This window comes from Meles meles, chromosome 9 (genome assembly GCF_922984935.1).
Source record: "Meles meles chromosome 9, mMelMel3.1 paternal haplotype, whole genome shotgun sequence".
Lineage (NCBI taxonomy): Eukaryota > Metazoa > Chordata > Mammalia > Carnivora > Mustelidae > Meles > Meles meles.
In genome coordinates, this window is record NC_060074.1 from 10,236,639 (window position 1) to 10,254,942 (window position 18,304).

Sequence of the window (18,304 nt, forward strand, 5' to 3'; positions counted from 1 at the left end):
GGGATCGAGTCCCGCATGGAGCTCTCTGCTCAGCAGGGAGCCTGCTTCCTCCTCTCTCTCTCTCTCTGCCTGCCTCTCTGCCTACTTGTACAATAAATAAAATATTTAAAAAAAATACGGCGAGGTGAAGCACGGTTCTCCTTGGATGGGTGTTCACATTAATAAAGCCTTTTATTCGCAACAACTTAAATAATATAAAATTAAAATCAACTGCTGATCTCAGGGAGCAAACAGATTTTTTCAGTAAGGATGGTGCAGCCACCTTTACATTTCTTCCTTTCCTTTTTAATACATGATGAAAGCTCCGGCGTTGCCGTAAAATCACAGTGATTTATAGCGGTAAGGGTGAAGCTAATCCCTGTTTCATCACTCTCATCCACGGTCACACAAACACAATGGAACCCGACACACTGGCAGCCTCGCTCATTCTCGCTTTCCAACCAACCTCCAGCTCATGGCTGGGAGTCACATGGGGTGGGCTGGTTCCAAGTAAGAAAGGAAAATAACTGGCTTTGGAGATAAAGGGTTATTAAAATTTCCATACAAATTTTCGACCACCTCTTGGCTTCCGATGGAATAGGAGCTATACTAAGACTTCTGATGGAATAGGAGTTATACTGAGATGCCTCGGTTTCAATTTTGAATTTAAAAGCATTCAAGAAATGGAGAAAATTATTACGGACAACAACCACCGCTTCAATAACATTTCCTTGCCTTCATGTTGTTTACCCCATTATTGATGACCCGCTAATTAAAAACAAAATAGAACGATTCTAGTAACAAAGTTTTTCATCAGGGAAGTTTTTGGCTAAAGAATTTCCCTGTCCTTACAACAGCAAGTTCTTCTGCCACCCAAAAGGGATGGATTCATTTTTTAAGTTGCCGCAGACATCAGGGGAAAAGCATAATGCTTGGTTTGAAACCTTGGTGTGGACAAAGGCAACTTTTCTGGCAGTCTGGTCTTTAGAAACAAACACCGCAGTCCAATAGACTCAGGCTTCCCTGTTCAGTGATCTCTTCTTTGGTTTACACTTGAATCTCAAGTCACCTTTGCTGTGGGATCTTGGGCAGGTGACATCAACTCACTAAACCTCAATTTCCCCTTCTGCAGAATAGGGGTAATGAAGCTACCATGTAGACCTGTTGTGAAGGAAAAATAAGGAAATGCATGTAAACAGTCTGGCACATAGTAAGATCCAAACCATAGTAGCTGTTTTTTGTTTGTTTTGATTTTAAAAATTATGCTGCCTATTTGCTTTCGTGACTATTAGCATTGGACAGTCTGCTTACTGTGTCACTAAATTTTGTCTTTGTACAGCCGTGATTGAGTGATGGTTGAGATCTGAAAGATGAGATAGAATTATGGAAGTTTGGGTATTGCTGATCATTTGGACCCTTTGGTATCACACTGGGTCCTTCAGTAGCTTTGGCAGCAACAGCAAAAAATAAATTCCATTCCAATCAGTGCTACTCACAATCCCTGATTTGGGCTTTTGGAATAAAAATAGGATTCTGTGCTTGAGGATATAACACCCTTTGAGCTGCTGAGTGAGACTGCACCTGGCTTGTGTGGGTGCTGTGGTGAAAATCCAGGGGGCCTTCGCCTTTCATTATATTTTTTAATAAAACTTGGCAAGTCACAGAATTAAACTTGTGAATCATTTTAACAACTACTTTTCTTAATGGAGATAAGCCTCTTTATCTTTTAGCCGTTAATACTTTGTGGTTCTAAGTTAGGATCCCCGATGTGATTGTATTCCTCTCAAACATTATTAAGAAATCATTTACAATGGAAAGGCTTAAAATTAAAGCAGTCCGAGGGACAAGGCATTCCAGGCTTTTAAGGTGGCATTGAGTTTAAGGAGGAGATGAGGTCCTGGGCTATAGCCAGGACGCGCTCTCTAGTGTGGGTTCAGGTAGGGAGGAAACTCATTTATACTGTGTATTAGAAGATTTGGCTACATCGTTTCTTTTAGCCATCCTAGTGCTCTTTAAGGCATGTATTATGCCCATTTCATAGGCTCAGAAAGATGATTTGTCCAAGATTACATCATGACTAGAAAAGCAAATTAAAAGAAGAAAATACCAGTTCTGGTTACACAGTGTATTCTGTGAAAACCTATGAAGATATATATTTTTATTTGTGCACTTTTTTGGGCATGTGCCACCTTATGTGTTAGTAAAAAGTTACTGATCAAAAAAAAAAAGTTACTGATCAAAACAAATAGTTTCTGCCTGGTGCAAAGTCTGTGCCCTTTTCTCTCTATTTTGCTGTTTCCAAAGAAGCATATGATGGATGGAACCCCAAGGAATTTCCTCCATCAGTTACAGCTGGTTGTGGCCAGAAATAGTGCTGCCTTATTAACTAGAACTGGCTTTGAAAGACTTGGATATTTCCAAGGAAAGATACACTCAGAGGAGTGTGGTTTCCTAAAATTGAGGATATGGATGTGTCAGAATTTTGAATGATGTTCTGAAAATGCACTGAGCTTGTTGAAGAGTTGCTCATAATAGTGGAAAATCAGGGGAAAAAATCCCTGAGATATCTATCAAACAGGAATTAAATAAATAAATACTATACGGTTTAGAAACTGCTTGTTTTGAATGATGCTTATGGTGTGTGGTGGAGTGGAAAATGAACTGCATATATATCAGGATGGCCTTTTCGTAACTTTCTTTTGTTGTATATATATATATATGCATAAGTATCTGGACAGTTGTTTGCTAAAATACCAATAGTGATATCTCTGCATTTTGGAATAGTGATTGAATTTTGCATTCTTTTTTTGTGTCTTTCTATATTGTTTTCCTACAATTCAAAAAACAAATTTTGTTTTAATTTTTAATAAAAAAATGGCAAAGGCTGAATCCTGAATTAAGTATAGCACTTTCCAAGTTGACTATGTTGAAGAAGGAAACAGTTTACTGTATGAGTTCCGACACGTTAAAGCAAAATATGACTTTATAGTCAAACCAGAGAAGAGCATTTTCAGGAGTAAAAAGGGCCATTCTGTAGGAGCAAACACATGAAATTATTAGGCTGCTTGGATTGTTTAAGCTTTTAAAAATATTAAAAATAATTAAATATTTTAATTATATTCTATGTAAGCAGGACATTCTACCTCCTTCTACCAGATATCATAACAATCTTGAAAAATAGTTGTTTTACCTACTCAAATGTATGTCTTGTATGGCTCAGTTTAAAAAATTCTCCATTCATTTTAGATTTTAGTGTCACAGTCTAGACATATGATTGCTTTATTTTGTTTTATTCCATTTTATTTCATTCTAGTGACTTTCTTCCTTCAGTGAGGCTAACTGAAGACACAATTGAAATCATAAAGATTACATATTCATGCAAAAACAGATAATAGAGCAAGATAGGACTTTCTTTTTTGTCTTTTTGCAAAAGATTTTCAAGAAACTGGCTTAAGAGAATCCTGAGTACATCTCCATGTGTGTCATTAATATATGGGAGTTTGTTGGGGGCGCCTGTGTGGCTCAGTGGGTTAAGCCTCTGCCTTCGGCTCAGGTCATGATCCCAGGGTCCTGGGATCGAGTCCCGCATCGGGCTCTCTGCTCGGCAGGGAGCCTGCTTCCCTTCCTCTCTCTCTGCCTGCCTCTCTGCCTACTTGTGATCTCTCTCTCTCTGTCTGTCAAATAAATAAATAAAATCTTTAAAAAAATTAAAAAAAAAAAAAGAAAAAACATATATGGGAGTTTGTTACCTATAAACACCAACACAAACTGTGAGATCCAGCCAAATTCAGATAATTACTACCCTCTGAACAATTAGCAGTCCTGACAACATTCTCTCCTTTTGGATAGGGAGGACCCCTAAACGGGAAAACTCTCCTTCACACTTACCTGAACTTATTGATCACAAAACAGCTCAAGCTTTTTGGGCCACAGCAAGCTCTCTGTTTTGAACACATTGAACTCTGAAAATGGACAACATGTTAACAAAATCCTGTGTGTGAATTGATATGTATGAAAAGATTTAGAATGTGTAAAAAGAAAACCAGGGGTTTGTATTTCACAAATCTTGCTTATTAAGAAGAATGTATGAAGAATTAAGATTTTTTTTTCTGGAAAATCTAGCAGTTTGGTTTCTGTTTAATGCCAGTAAAATTGACTTTTTTTTGGTATTTTTAAGAAATTATTACTGAAGTATAGTTGACATACAATTTTATATTAGCTTCAGGTGTACAACATGTGATTTGACAATTCTATGCATAACTCAGTGCTCACCACAATTAAGTGTAGTCACCATCTGTCATCATACAACGTTATTATAACATTATTCATTATATTCCCTATGCTGTACTGTTGATCTCCATGATATGTTTACTTTAAACTGGAAGTTTATACCTTTCAATCTCCTTTACCTATTTCACTCATCTCTCCCCATCCCCACCTCCTTTCTGGCAATCTGTCTTCTATATTTGAAAGTCTGTTTGTTTTTTTTGTTCATTTACTTATTTGTTTTGTTTTTTTATATTCCACATACAAGTGAAATTATTTGGTATTTGTCTTTCTCTGCCTGACTTATTTCACTTAACATAATACCCTCTAGGTTCATTCAAGTTGTTGCAAATGGCAAGATTTCATTCTTTTTATGGCTGAGTAATATTCTATTATATATATCCCACTGTTATATATTATACATATATACAATATTCCATATATATATACCACATATTATTTATCCATTCATTTATCGATGAACACTTGGATTACTTCTGTATCTTGGCTATTGTAAATAGCATTGCAATAAACATAGGGTTACATATATCTTCCTGAATAAGTGTTTTCCTTTGAATAAATACCCAGTAGTGGAATTACTGGATCATGTTGTAATTCTATTTTTAATTCTTTGAGGAATCTCAATACCATTTTCCACAATGGCTACACCAATTTACCTTCCCACCAACAGTGCACAAGGGTTCCCTTTACTCCACATCCTTGCCAACTCTTACAATTTCTTTTATTCTTTTTGAAAATCTAGCTGTTTGGTTTCTGTGTGGTACCAGTAAAGTTGATTTTTATATTATGTTTTTTACATATAGTGAGGTAGGAAAATTTCCTTTGATATAATTGGATCATCTCTTTTACCTAAACAAGGTATTTTGTTTGGGGAGAGATGAGTATTTTGTTTACCAGAGAAAGAAGAAACCCTGAGGAGTTTATGTATATAGTTGGAAGAAAGTAGCTTTAACTTTGAGGGAGGAGAAATTTGAGAGAGACCAAGGGGAGTGGGGTTGAAGCCAGTCAAATCCCTGTCAGTTATTGCCCCTGATTCCTCTGCCTGGGACACATACACTCAGAACTAAGTCAAGTCATGATATTTCTTTATGTGTGGATTTCAGAGGAATTTGGGAAAGGTTCTGAATTCTCTGTTTTGCATGCAGAGGTTTTCTAGAATAGAGGTAGCCCAGGCAGGGGAGCCTGGGTGCCTCAGTCAGTTAAGAGTCTGCCTTCAACTTGGGTCATGATCCCAGGGTCTTGGGATGGCATCCCACTTCAGGCTCCCTGCTCAGTAGAGAGCCTGCTTCTCCCTCTACCTCTGCTTGCTGCTCCCCCTTGCTGTGCTCTCTCTCTTTCTGTCAAATAAATGAATACATAAATAAAGAAGTAACCCAGGCAAATAGAGGTAGCAGACAGAAGGCAGCATTAGGGCACACATGTTGTAGGAACTCCGGAAATGCACGTGGTCTGGAGAGCTCTGGGCTGTCATGGGCTGTAGAAATGAATTCAGGCCGTGTTCAGCCCCGCTTCTGAGGGTGTCAGTTTTGCAGAGCGAGGCAAAGTTGTGTGCTTATGATGCTCCAGGTAGGGGATGTACCCTCCCCATGTACACACATAGGAGTGATGGCCACTGACAGCTCACAAACCTCTGATGTCCTGTTGGATTTGAGTCATTTAAAAAAGACCACTGGTCAGCGTTTCTCACCACTGTTTTCCTTAAAAATGAAGAAATCAGGGACTCCTGGCTGGCTCAGTCAATTAGACAGTTAGGTGGCTGCCCTTGACTTGGGTCATGATCTCAGGGTCCCGGAATCAAGCACCACCTCCCCCCGCCATGTTGGTCTCCCTGCTCTGAGTCTACTCCTGCCTCTCTCTCTGCCATCCCCCTCCTGCCTGCCCCCTCTTCTCTCTCTGGCTCTCTCTTTCTCTCTCTCTCGAATAAATACAATCTTTAAAAAAAAGAAGAAGAAGAAACCAGAGGCTACTGCTCCACTTAAAATGCACAGAAGTAAAGCCTTTCACGGTCTGTCAGTTCATTTCCTGCTCTCTTTACAACCAAAACATGTATTAATGTTAAGCAACTAGCTAAGTGTAACGGATTCAAGTCCAATATTCAGCAGAAAATTCATGATCTAATTTTGATAAAGATGCATGGATTAGTGAGTTGAAGTTGTTTCTGTGTAAATTGCTAAGGATGTTAAAGTCAGCGTAGACCTAGAAACTCCTGGTTCTGGAGACTGTAGAATATTTTAATGTAAACGCTCCTACACAAATAAGTGGCTTGTTGAGTTGGTCTCAGACGTATTCTCCTGCTGAGCTACAACAGCCGTGGTGGATGGGTTGGAACACCTTAGTCCTACGATTCACCGTCATACTGTCAGTTTGTCCAGGGCAATGACTCAGGGATGCGTGAATATATACATGTTTTTGAACTCTCGATGTAGTCCATCCTTTTCTTTCTCCTCACCCCCAAACTTTCATATAGAACTTTTTGATTAATACATTTTATAAATTAGGTCAAATTGATTAGAGCTTTCTACCTTTGCGCTGCTTTTTAAAAAAAAGTTGAATTTGTTGTTATAAGATAGTGGTTGGTTTCATTTCCTGAGATGACTTGAAAATAGTCTTTCTCATGTCACCTTCCTTTAAAGTACCATTAAGTAAAGTGAACATAAAGAATGTTAATAAGATTGTTTCAAGATTACTGTGCCAATATTGATATATCAAACATTGGGGTTATTAGCAGAAAGCATTTATCAACACTACTGGGTAGAGAAGACCCAGACCCACTTTTGAAAATGCATCAGCAGCTATATGGAACTTTCCATTTAACTTTCTTAGTAAGCTACTTTGGTTTTAAATGAGTCCCAATTGGAAGTTAAAGACTGCAAATTCGACCCAGTAAGTGTAATGATTAGCATTGGAAATGTCCCATTGTGGAACTCTAGTTCCATCTGCCCGTGAAAAAGATTCTGGGTAATTATAATTAGGAATTCAGTGTGTGGCAGTGGGTTAGGTGTGGAAGGAATGACTGCTGCAACCCACTGATAATGGTGGGGGTGCGGTATAAAGAAAGTGAAAATTTCACCTGGAATCTATGAGGCATGTTTGGTGACTTAGTGACTCTAAATGTGTTTATATCCTACTGGTGGAATTTCTAGTATTCTTTGAATCCTGGAAAATGCTGGGCTGTGAATAATATTTCCTAGTAGAATTTTGTACTACCTACACATATTAAAGGGCTGTTACTCATTCACATTCTCTATAATGGCCCCCAACAATGAAGGATGGTGGGGAGAGGGCAAGTCCTACTGAAGGGGGAAAGGGTGAAGAGGAAGCTGGGAAATGGGTCAAACTGGCTTCAGTTGCCTCAGGGAGAGTGGGAAACACTAGTTTAGGAGCTATCAAATCTTTTCTTTCTTTCAAATGCATTCTTAGGTTAATAGATATTGTTGATCCAGGGTGCCAGGGTTTAGCATCTGCCTTCAGATGAGGTCATGATTCTGGGGTTCTGGGTTCTGGGGTTGATCCCCACTTTGGGGCTTCTGGCTGTGCAGGGAACTTACTTCTCACTCTCTCTCTAACCCTCCCTCCTGCTCATGTTCTTTCTCTCACTCTTTCTCTCTCTCAAATAAATAAATAAAATCTTTAAAAAAAGGGAAACAAAAAATAAAAAAAAAAAGATATGTTGAGTATTTTCTTTTCCCACCCCATACATACTACGTGATACTGAGAGAAGGTATTGACCCTGTCTGGCATGGCAGTGGTTAGACTTCAATAAATGACAGCTTCCTTTTTCTTTGTTTGAGTACATTTAAGAGCTACAACCCATTAACCAAAAATCTGAATTATCCAGAACATGGTGAGACCCTGGAGCCTATTGCTCAGGAAATAAAAGTGGAGGTTTAAAGTAAGCCCCAAACAGCCCTTTACATTTCTTATTTATACTAAAGCTTGCCTCACTAAACACAAAACTATATTTTTGTGTATATGAAATGGCAAAGGTTAATTTTCCAGTAAATTGTGTGTCACCTTGGTTAAATAAATAATAAAATATTAAATTTTATAGTGATCTCTGATCTTATTTAGGCATATGGTTTAGAATCTTCTAAGCTTCTTAACAAAGTTCCTAAAAATTCAAATTCTAAATAAGTCTTTTTTGATTTATTAGGCTTGTATATTTGCTATGTTAAGTTACATTGGAAGCATTGTCAAACAAAAAATGATTATTTTTGTTAGATTATATTATGTGGGTAAATACTGGGATGGTTCTAAGAGTTATGCAAAATTCTTAAAGTTTTAGTATGTTTTGACATAATGTAATTCTAGTTATTAAAATGTTGTGCATCAAAGAAATTACTGCATTTCCTTGTCAACTACATTATATTAAACTCTTAACAGATTAAAAAAACAAACAAGTTTTAGCTACACTAGAAGAGTGTCAGATTTATATAAGACTGTTGCCATGAATTATTTCTTAAAGCAAGAGAACTCCTTTATAACACAAATAAAAACCCTTTATTAGATTCTGTGCTTTTGTATGGATATTGGGCTTTTCTCAGAGTTGCCTACAATTTTATATGTAGCTATTAATCTCTGGAATTCTGAAATTATATGAATTCTCTAGAACTGCTTATCTAAAGTAGTATTTCCTAATATTTTTTAAATGGTGACTTCCTATTACCTTTCTTAATTTCATCTTCTTTCTGAACTAACAATAGGATTTAAAATGTTGAAAAAATATGGTTTCAATATACAGATATTCTTAACATGGAACTATCACATCACTATATGTAATACCCACTTACTTTTTAAAAATAATTATACAGAAGTTCAATATCCTGATTCGGTGCAGTGTTTTTAAATTTCCCTGACTGTAAGAATCACTTGAGGTGGTGGTGGGAGAGCATTTGTTAAAAATGTGCATTCCTGGAACGTACCTCCGTCCTACTGAATCAGATGGGGCAGATATTATTTAAATGCGTGATCTTAGGTGATTCTCGTGGTCAGTAAGATTGGTACCAGTGATGTTGTGTAGTGAAACTTTAGGGTGCATCAGAATCACCCTTGTCTTATTACGCCCCAAATTTCCAGACTCCACCCCGGATTCAGTGAGTCTGGGGTGAAGCCTGAAAATCCTGTAAGTCTACTTTTTCCTTTGGAAACTTCCTTTATCTCTAACCCCTCTGCCCTCCAAGACACATGTTGGTAATCATCCTCTGAGCATATGACCCACCAATATACAACTGAAGAGTCTCACGACTGAGTTTTTACTAAACAGTATTAAATGACTTTTTTCTAACAATAGCGAGGCCCCTAGGATTCTGGAAACATTTTTTTCCAAAATGCCTGGGATATGCTATCCCTAACCTTACCCTCCCAATTTGAAAGTCTATAATGGGCCACTCCTCATGACCCCAGTGCAACTCTTTCTGCCCACATGTCCTGTCCCCATGTTTTAATAGAATCACCTTTTTATACCAAAGACATCTCAGGAATTCTTTCTTGGCTGTCGTCTTTGAATCCTGACATCTTTCCTACATTATATAAAATTGTAGCTAATTTAAAGAAAAGACTCCTTTATGTTTTGTAGACAAGAGAGCCCCTTTGCCCTTATGGATGAGCTGTTGGATCAAATCATTGCAAGAGACTGGTACGGGGAAGATTATGGAGGCAGAATCATTAGTGGGCCAGGCAGATTTCTTTCTGGCCCAGGGACGAATTCCAGTTTTTCTGTGACACATACATAGAAGACTGCTCTAAAGTAAAGCTCTAAAAATCCACCTGAAGATTTTCGGCATGATCGTAACATACCTTAAATAGATTTACTTGTGGATGTAAGTGCTAAAAACTAACAGATCCCCATGGGAGCCCAAAAATCAGAAGGCAAAAGAAGCATAATGGTAACAAGAAAATATGATACTAAAAACATTGAAGCTTAATGTAGCTATGAACAGAAATATGATAGGAAGTAATTTAGGCGTCGTGGTGATAGTGGGACTAACACAGCATGTAAGTGAAATGCAAAACTGATATCATAAAAGATACATGGCAAGTACCATACCTAGGAACTTGGAGGCCTCTTTACTATCCTTAGTACTGGTCTAGCCACTAATAATTTGTCAGGATAAGTAAAATGCCTGTTCAGAAAGAATATACACAGATAATTAAAGCTTCAGAAAATCAGACTCATGGGCTAAAGCATTAAGATTTTTGAAATGAAAATGAAGTCTGAGAGGCAACAGAGATTTCTTCTTTAATAATGCACATAGGCATATTTGCGACGACGTGGATGGAACTAGAGCATATCATGCTTAGTGAAATAAGTCAATCGGAGAAAGACAACTATCATATGATCTCCCTGATATGAGGACATGGAGAAGCAACATGGGGGGGTAGGGGGATAGGAGAAGAATAAATGAAACAAGATGGGATTGGGAGGGAGATAAACCATAAATGACTCTTTTTTTTTTTTTTTAAAGGTTTTATTTATTTATTTGACAGAGAGAGATCACAAGTAGGCAGAGAGGCAGGCAGAGAGAGAGGAGGAAGCAGGCTCCCCACGGAGCAGAGAGCCTGATGCGGGGCTCGATCCCAGGACCCTGAGATCATGACCTGAGCCGAAGGCAGCGGCTTAATCCACTGAGCCACCCAGGCGCCCCTCCATAAATGACTCTTAATCTCACAAAACAAACTGGGGGTTGCTGGGGGGAGGTGGGATTGGGAGAGGGGGAGCGGGCTATGGACATTGGGGAGGGGAGGCGAACCATAAGAGACTATGGACTCTGAAAAACAACCTGAGGGTTTTGAAGGGTCAGGGGTGGGAGGTTGGGGCAACCTGAGGGTTTTGAAGGGTCAGGGGTGGGAGGTTGGGGGAACAGGTGGTGGGTAATAGGGAGGGCATGTTTTGCATGGAGCACTGGGTGTTGTGCAAAAAGAATGAATACTGTTACGCTGAAAAAATAAATAAAATGGGAAAAAAATAATGCACATAGGCATGCACACTTGATGTAGTTTTAGAATATAGATGGGGTTTGGTGGGGTGGGATCCTGAGCTAACAACCAAGAAAGAATTCTTTGGCAAAGAATTTTTATTAAAGCGAGGGGTGAGGGAACAGGACCCTTGGACAGAAAGAGCTGCTGCCCAGCTACTGTGAGGGGTGGCTGATTATAGATTTGGGAGTTGGGGATGTAAGGAAAAGGGAGGTTTTCAAAAGAACTTTCTTTTTCTTTTTAAGATTTTATTATTTGACAGACATAGATCACAAGTAGGCAGAGAGGCAGGCAGAGAGAGAGATGGGGAAACAGACTCCCTGCTGAGTAGAGATCCCAATGCAGGGCTCGATCCCAGATTCCCTGAGATCATGACCTGTGCCAAAGACAGAGGCTTTAACCCACTGAGCCACCCAGGCGCCCCTCAAAAGAACTTTCATATGCTCAAGAGGACCTACAAGGTACTGGAGGCCTTGCCATTGTCAAGTTAGGGTTGTTTTCCCCTCCAGCGAGGCATTAACATTGAGACAGTTGGGAGCTTCCTGGAGGAATGTCCACCTGGGAGTGAGTGTGTGTGGGGGGAGGAGCTGTGGGGTGTCAGGTCATGCTGAGTCCTCCGCATGCCTTCTCCTCCTTCATCACACTTACACATTGTGCAGACCCTGCACCGTGGGTGAGGAATGGATCTCAGATTACAGCAGAGACATGTGCTTTCTCATTGAAGAAAGGAGGAATAATTTTAGGAAGCGAGGATAGTAGAGAGGGAAAATTTTGCATCTTCTTCTCTGATAGCCCATTCTGGACTTGTCACCTTGCCAGAAAACCTTAGGAAACTTCTTTAGAAGAGTTCTTTCTTCAGTTTTCAAAAGGCTATAAGGGGACTCTCAATCCAGACTAATCACTTTTCTAGTCCAAATGTATAAGAAAATCAGAAATTGCTATTTCTCATCTTGATAATGTAATTCTCTCTAATAATTGCTTGATAAATGTCAATTCAACGAAATGAATTTTACACTTAGTATCATGGTAAAATTTTCCATATTTTTTAGAGTGGTTCTTTTAAATATCCAAATATGTGGCATGTCAATGACTCATTATTTTGTAATGTATGTTTCCTTTGTCATTCAAAAAAGGTTGTATTGTTTGGCTTTACTCAAGGATGCTGATTGACACCTGCAAAGTTTGCTTTACTGGCATTAAAAGAGAAGAAAGAAAATGATTTGTTTTACTGGTAATGAATTACTGCTCCTATTTGTGTCTTTAACTAAATTATTTGTTAAATAATTTAATAGAATTTATAGGGCCTGTTTTCCATTGGCTAAACTGTAGCAAATATTGATCTTTGTCCTCTCTTGGATATGGTTACAAGAAGGCCATCTTTTAACTTGTCTTTTTGCCAGTTTAGATGTTGATAAGATATTGAGTGATCTTATATCATTTTTGCATTTAAGTTGAATATGTCTTTAATTTAAACTTTATAAACAAAGGGAAGATTGTTACATAGCAAAACTAAGAGTAAGGTGCAGAGATTTCTCCCACGTAGGTGTAGCTTCCCAACAGACTGGTGTATTTGTTACAATCTATGAACCTACACTGACACATCTCTCAAAGTCCAGAGTCTACATTAGGGTTCGTGCAGGATTGTACATACTGTGGGTTTAGGCAAGTGTATGATGGCATATATCCATCATGATAGTATCCTACAGAGTATTTTCACCTCCCTGAACATCTGTGCTCTGGGTATTCATTCTTCCACCCACCCCCAACCACTGGCAATCACCAAGCTTTTTACTGTCTCCATAGTTTTGCCTTTTCTAAAATGTCATAAAGTTGGGATCATACAGCATGTAGCCCCTTCAGAATGACTTCTTTCACTTAGTAATTTGCATTTTAGATTCCTCCGTGTTTTTTCAGGACTTGTTAGCTCATTTCTTTTTTAGTGCTGAATAATATTCCATTGTCCAAATGTGTCACGATTATACTCATCCATTCATCTAGTAAAGGACATCTTGGTTGTCTCCAAGTTCTGGCAATTATGAATAAAGCTGCTCTAAATATTCATGCACATATTTTTGTGTGGAAATAAGTTTTCAACTCCTTTGGGTGACTATCACGGTGGCTGGGGAAGGAGGGGGTCACTAAATCATATGGAAAGGTGTTGGTATGTCAAAATGTCTTCCAAAATGGGAATACCATTTTGTATTCCTTCCCATCAGCACTAAGTGAGAGTTTCTGTCATTCTAAATCCTTGTCGGCATGTGGTGTGGTCAGTGGTCTGGATTTGGACTGTTCTAATAGGTGTATATGGTATCTCATTGCTGTTTTAATTTGCATTTCCCTGATGACTTATGATGTGGAATGGGTACTTGTGTGGTTATTTTTCATCTGTAGATCTTTGGTGAGATGTCTGTTAAGGCCTTTAACCCATTTTTTAATAAGTTGTTTGTTTTTTTCTCAACTTTAAATAGTTCTTTGTATATCTTGAATAACAGTCCTATATCAGATGTGTCTTTTGCAAATATTTTCTCCTAGACTATAGCTTGTCTTCTCATTCTCTTATCTTTGTTTTTTAATAACTTATTTGTTTTTATATATAATAGTAATAATTGTATCAAATTAAGTTGCTAACTATGTAAAATATCAAAAATTAAGTAGTATTACTGAAAATTTCAAATAATTTGACTTATTTAGTGGAAATCCCAAGGTTAGTGATATCAGCACAAATTCATGATAACTGGCAGCCAAATGGATCCTCAGCAATGTCTTATAGTCATTTCTCTAGTGAGTTATTCTCCCATTCCCCACAGGGTTTATTACTCTGTCTCAGTCAGGATGCCTTTGCTTGCAAGTGTCAACAATCCAACTCATACTGACATTTTCTGTGTTGGAGGTATTGGCTCAGAATCCAATGTTTGGGAGTATCTAGCTGAATCTGGAGCAACAAAATTATCTGGACCTCTTTCTTCACATCTTTTGGTTCTGTGTTCCCCAGGTTTGCTTCCCAGATATATAAAGGTTGATTCCAGTAGTTCCAGACTCACATCCTACCATTTAGGAGCCCCAGAGAAAAAGTGTGCCTTTTCCCCCAGGAGCTTCTTCTTTCCCAGTGGTTTCATTGAAAGTTCTGGGATTGGGTTTCATTGGATTGAAGCAATAGCTAATGCAAGGGTGATGCTTCGGTTGGCCAGGCCTGGACATTCCCACACCAGGATCTAGGTCAGTGGTGTGGGAGTGATGGGGCTGGAAAGAGAAGGGGAGAGTGGTGTCAGCTCTATCTCAAGACCATAGGCTAAGAATGGGGAAAGGCAATTCCCCAAGGAAATCACTGTTAATAGAAGTGTGAATGGAGGTGAACCTGCAAAAGCAACTAAAGATATTTCTTCTCCACTTTTGTCAAATCTCTGATTTTCTCTACCTCCTTCTCCATCCTCAACAAATGACTTTGCCTTATTCTTTAGTGATAAAATAGAAGCTACCAGATGGGAATTCCCCTGTTTTATTACCACTCATTCCTCCCATCTACTTATTTCTGCACTCATCCTCTTTTTCCCTCTTGTTACAGTGGAGGAAGGATTTCTATTATCAAAGCTGTTCTGTCCACATTAGCCCTAGATCTCCTTTTCTTCCTCTTCTCAGTTATCCTTCCCCCAACCTCACATTGTCCTTGTCTTCAATTATTCTCTTTTTTCCCCTTAGAACAATAACAAAAACAAACAAGAACCCCTTTGATTCATCTCTCTCTCTCTCCAGCCATTGTTCTATCTCATCATTCCCTTCCTCAATCAAACTCTTATCTTCTCTACACATTCATTTAATCTACTGCTCTCTTTTCTCTATATCCAACACTACACTGATACTGCCTTAAGATTGTCAAAAGCATTCATCTTACCATGTCCACTGGAGACCTTTTTTCGTTGTACAGGACTTCTTACTAACATTCACTACAGTTGACCAGCCCTTCTTTCTTGCAGTGTTCTGTTCTCTTGCCTTTCGTGACAACATACCCTTCTGGTTTCCTCCTGCTGCTTTGGCTTTCATTATCTATGTTCTTCGTAAGCTCTTCTTCTAACTGATCTCAAAATGTACTGTCACAAAGGTCAGTGTTAGATATGTTTCTCTTTTTATTCTGCCTTTGAAAGTTATCTCATCTAGTCCTATGGCTTCAGAGACCACAGATAACCCGACCGTTCTCAGCACCCAGATTTATATCTTGAACCTAGATGTCTATCCCAAGATTTACTCCCATTTTGCAACTGCGTTCTCAACACCTCCAGAGACACTCACAAATCTGCTTCTTCTCTAGTCTTTTCTGATTCTACAAATGGCTCCCCCAGCCTCTCAGTTGCTCAAACCAGAGAACTGGGGAGTCACTTGTAGTGGTCCCACCTCCCACACCAGTGCTTCCAGTCCACTTCTGGTGAGTCTTCAAATAAAACCATTTCTCTTATTCTCATCCTAAGTCCTCTGTGTTCACCATCTGAGCGATGCCCCCTTCATAGTTCTGTATCACAAATTCATTCTCCAGCAGCTAGAGATCCTTTTTTAAAGAACTTTCACCTTTCTGACTTACAATCTCTGTAGAATAAATTGCAAATTTTTTAGAAATGGTTTTCACAGCCCAACCTGATCTGCCTTCTCCTTGACCCTCCAGCTTCATTTTACTTTTGCCCTCTGTCACTATGGACTTGCTACACAGGCCTGCCATTAGTACACTTACTTTAGGATCTTCCCTTGTTTTTCTTCTGCACAGAATGTTCTTCCCACACTATTTATCTGGCAATTTGCCTAGTTTAAATGTTAGTTCCTCAGGAGACCTATGGGACCCCAGTCCAATCTAAATTAGCCCCCCTACCTAAAATATTTTCCTTCCGTGCATTTCTTACAGTCTTTAATTACATGTTTGTGTGATTGTCTTTTGGTATCTCTTTCTACTCCAAGTGATATTGCAGTACACCTACCATGTAGCTGAGAGCCTCCCTGCTCACCTAGATGAGTGCCTAGCACAGACTGTGGCTCTACAAATGTATTTGAAAAAAATTTAAAATATCCCCAAATTATGAAGAATTTTCTACATCATATCCTCTTTCTTAGAGGTACTTTTGCCAAGGAACATAGCACTTCTGGGAAGAAATAACTAGAATAAGTGGCATTCCCCTTTATTCAACATTCAGTAAGAAAAAATAGCTAGAGTTGTAAAACTTACGTTTCTTATCATGGTGAAGGGGTGAGAAGATGCTCTGGGAACTAGAGAAATATAATAGTAAAATGAAGAGGTAGTGTGAGTTCATAGAAATAAATTCAACCAGGAATAAGAATATCTGGGTTTGGCATTCAGCTCTGCCACTGGTATCTATGTTTTTGGCAAGGTATTCAGTCTCCTGTGTCCTGGATTTTCTCATCTTTAAAATCTTGTGGCGATCTCATGAGAAAAATGAATGTGGATATCCTTTGAAAGGTATTAAAACTTCTTAGAAATGGGAGATGCTCTTACTCTCCTTATTTTGACTTTCATTTATGAACATAAAATGACTTTACTTGGAGGTTGTTAAAACAATAATGAGTTTAGTCTCTGTCATAGATGGGACTGGCTGTTACTTTCTCTCAATTTATAGAAGTTGCTATGAAGAAACCACCTAGGGATGATAATATGAAAGTGAGTGAGTATAGTGAATTCATTATGGATTTCCTTTGTAATTTTTTGCAAGCTTTCCTGATAGCAATGCTAATTAAATTTAAACATGTTGGTGTGTCAAGTCTCTTTTTCTAAGAGATTAATTAGAGATTAGTCTCTAAGCTATTTGTAAGTTACCATGCTTTTTTACTGTAAACTGTTTGGTAAAAATGCTATTTTAGGAAAGTGATTATAGATTACAAATGATTTTATTAAGTACTTTATTTCCCTACCATTCTACCAGTTTTATAATAATAAATGACTTTAATGTCCTTTTTCACTGATAATTTAAATGAGATCTATGAGATGAAACATTATTTTGGAACAAGTTTAATTTAATTGACCCAGCATGGCTTGGAATTTTTGCTGCTATGATCCTTTTATGATTAAATACTAAAGAAGAATCTGTAATGTGAATACTTTTATTTCTTCACCATGGGATTCATATTCCCTGGGATAAAATATCCTTTTCAGAGAACATTAGCAGACATATTAGAAATTTATCCTCTCAGGAGATGTACCAGTTTCATCAACAAATGGGAATTCAAAGTCCTTTAGTAAAACTAATGACCTTATATACAATAACAACAACAAAACCCCCACATAATTCAAACTGTCTTTTAAATATCTTTGTGTTCAAACTGGTAGCCTAGAGATCAGTATGTGCTAATACAGAGTCCTAAAAATGCTGTGATGTTCATCTTGTTTTTAAAACTGCTAAGATGAGTAAGTCTAACTGTTTCAAATTTTACAGGGTTTTGTAAACTCTCAGTGCCAAGAAAACAAGCCACCTGGCAGTTTTTTAAGAACAGTGAGCCAGTACTTAAGAATATGCACCAGGTTGCCCCAACCTCCCACCCCTGGGGTGGGAGGTTGGGGGAACAGGTGGTGGGTAATGGGGAGGGCACGTTTTGCATGGAGCACTGGGTGTTGTGCAAAAAGAATGAATACTGTTACACTGAAAAAATAAATAAAATGAAAAAAAAAAAAAAGAATATGCACCAGAATTCACTGTTAGTATTTCAAGTGAATTTGGCTCAGATTTACATGGGATATGATAGCATTTTTATTCTAGTTACCATTTCTTATTTTCTTAGGATTATATTCTCTTGCTGCAGATTATATTCTCATGAGGCAATTTCTAGTGGTAATTGAGCAGATTTAGTGTATTTTAATATATTGACAACCATTATTTTTCCTGAAAGTGCAAAAATGACTCAGAAAAATACTTACTATTTTAAGTAGCATTCAAGGTAGAATACTGAGTTCATTAGTTGAATTTCCTAAAGTTCGCAAGTTAAATGTAGAGAGTTAAGTATAACTGATAGAAGAGTGTTTTAAAGCTTTTGATCTTGATGAAATCCAGAGGGTATCATGCTTAGTGAAATAAGT

General features: G+C 38.1%; 1 protein-coding gene and 1 long non-coding RNA gene across 3 annotated transcripts in view; one reads left to right on the forward strand and one right to left on the reverse strand.

Moving 5' to 3' along the window:
* The window catches only part of PLCL1 (phospholipase C like 1 (inactive)), a 362,944-nt gene that overhangs the window by 240,130 nt on the left and 104,510 nt on the right, over window positions 1-18,304 (forward strand). The window lies entirely within an intron of this gene.
* On the reverse strand, window positions 1,084-15,193 carry LOC123951096. The gene is made up of 3 exons (XR_006820342.1): window positions 15,131-15,193; window positions 3,868-3,941; window positions 1,084-1,140 (listed from the first exon to the last, which is right to left on the reverse strand). It is a non-coding gene; the product is annotated as an uncharacterized LOC123951096 (long non-coding RNA).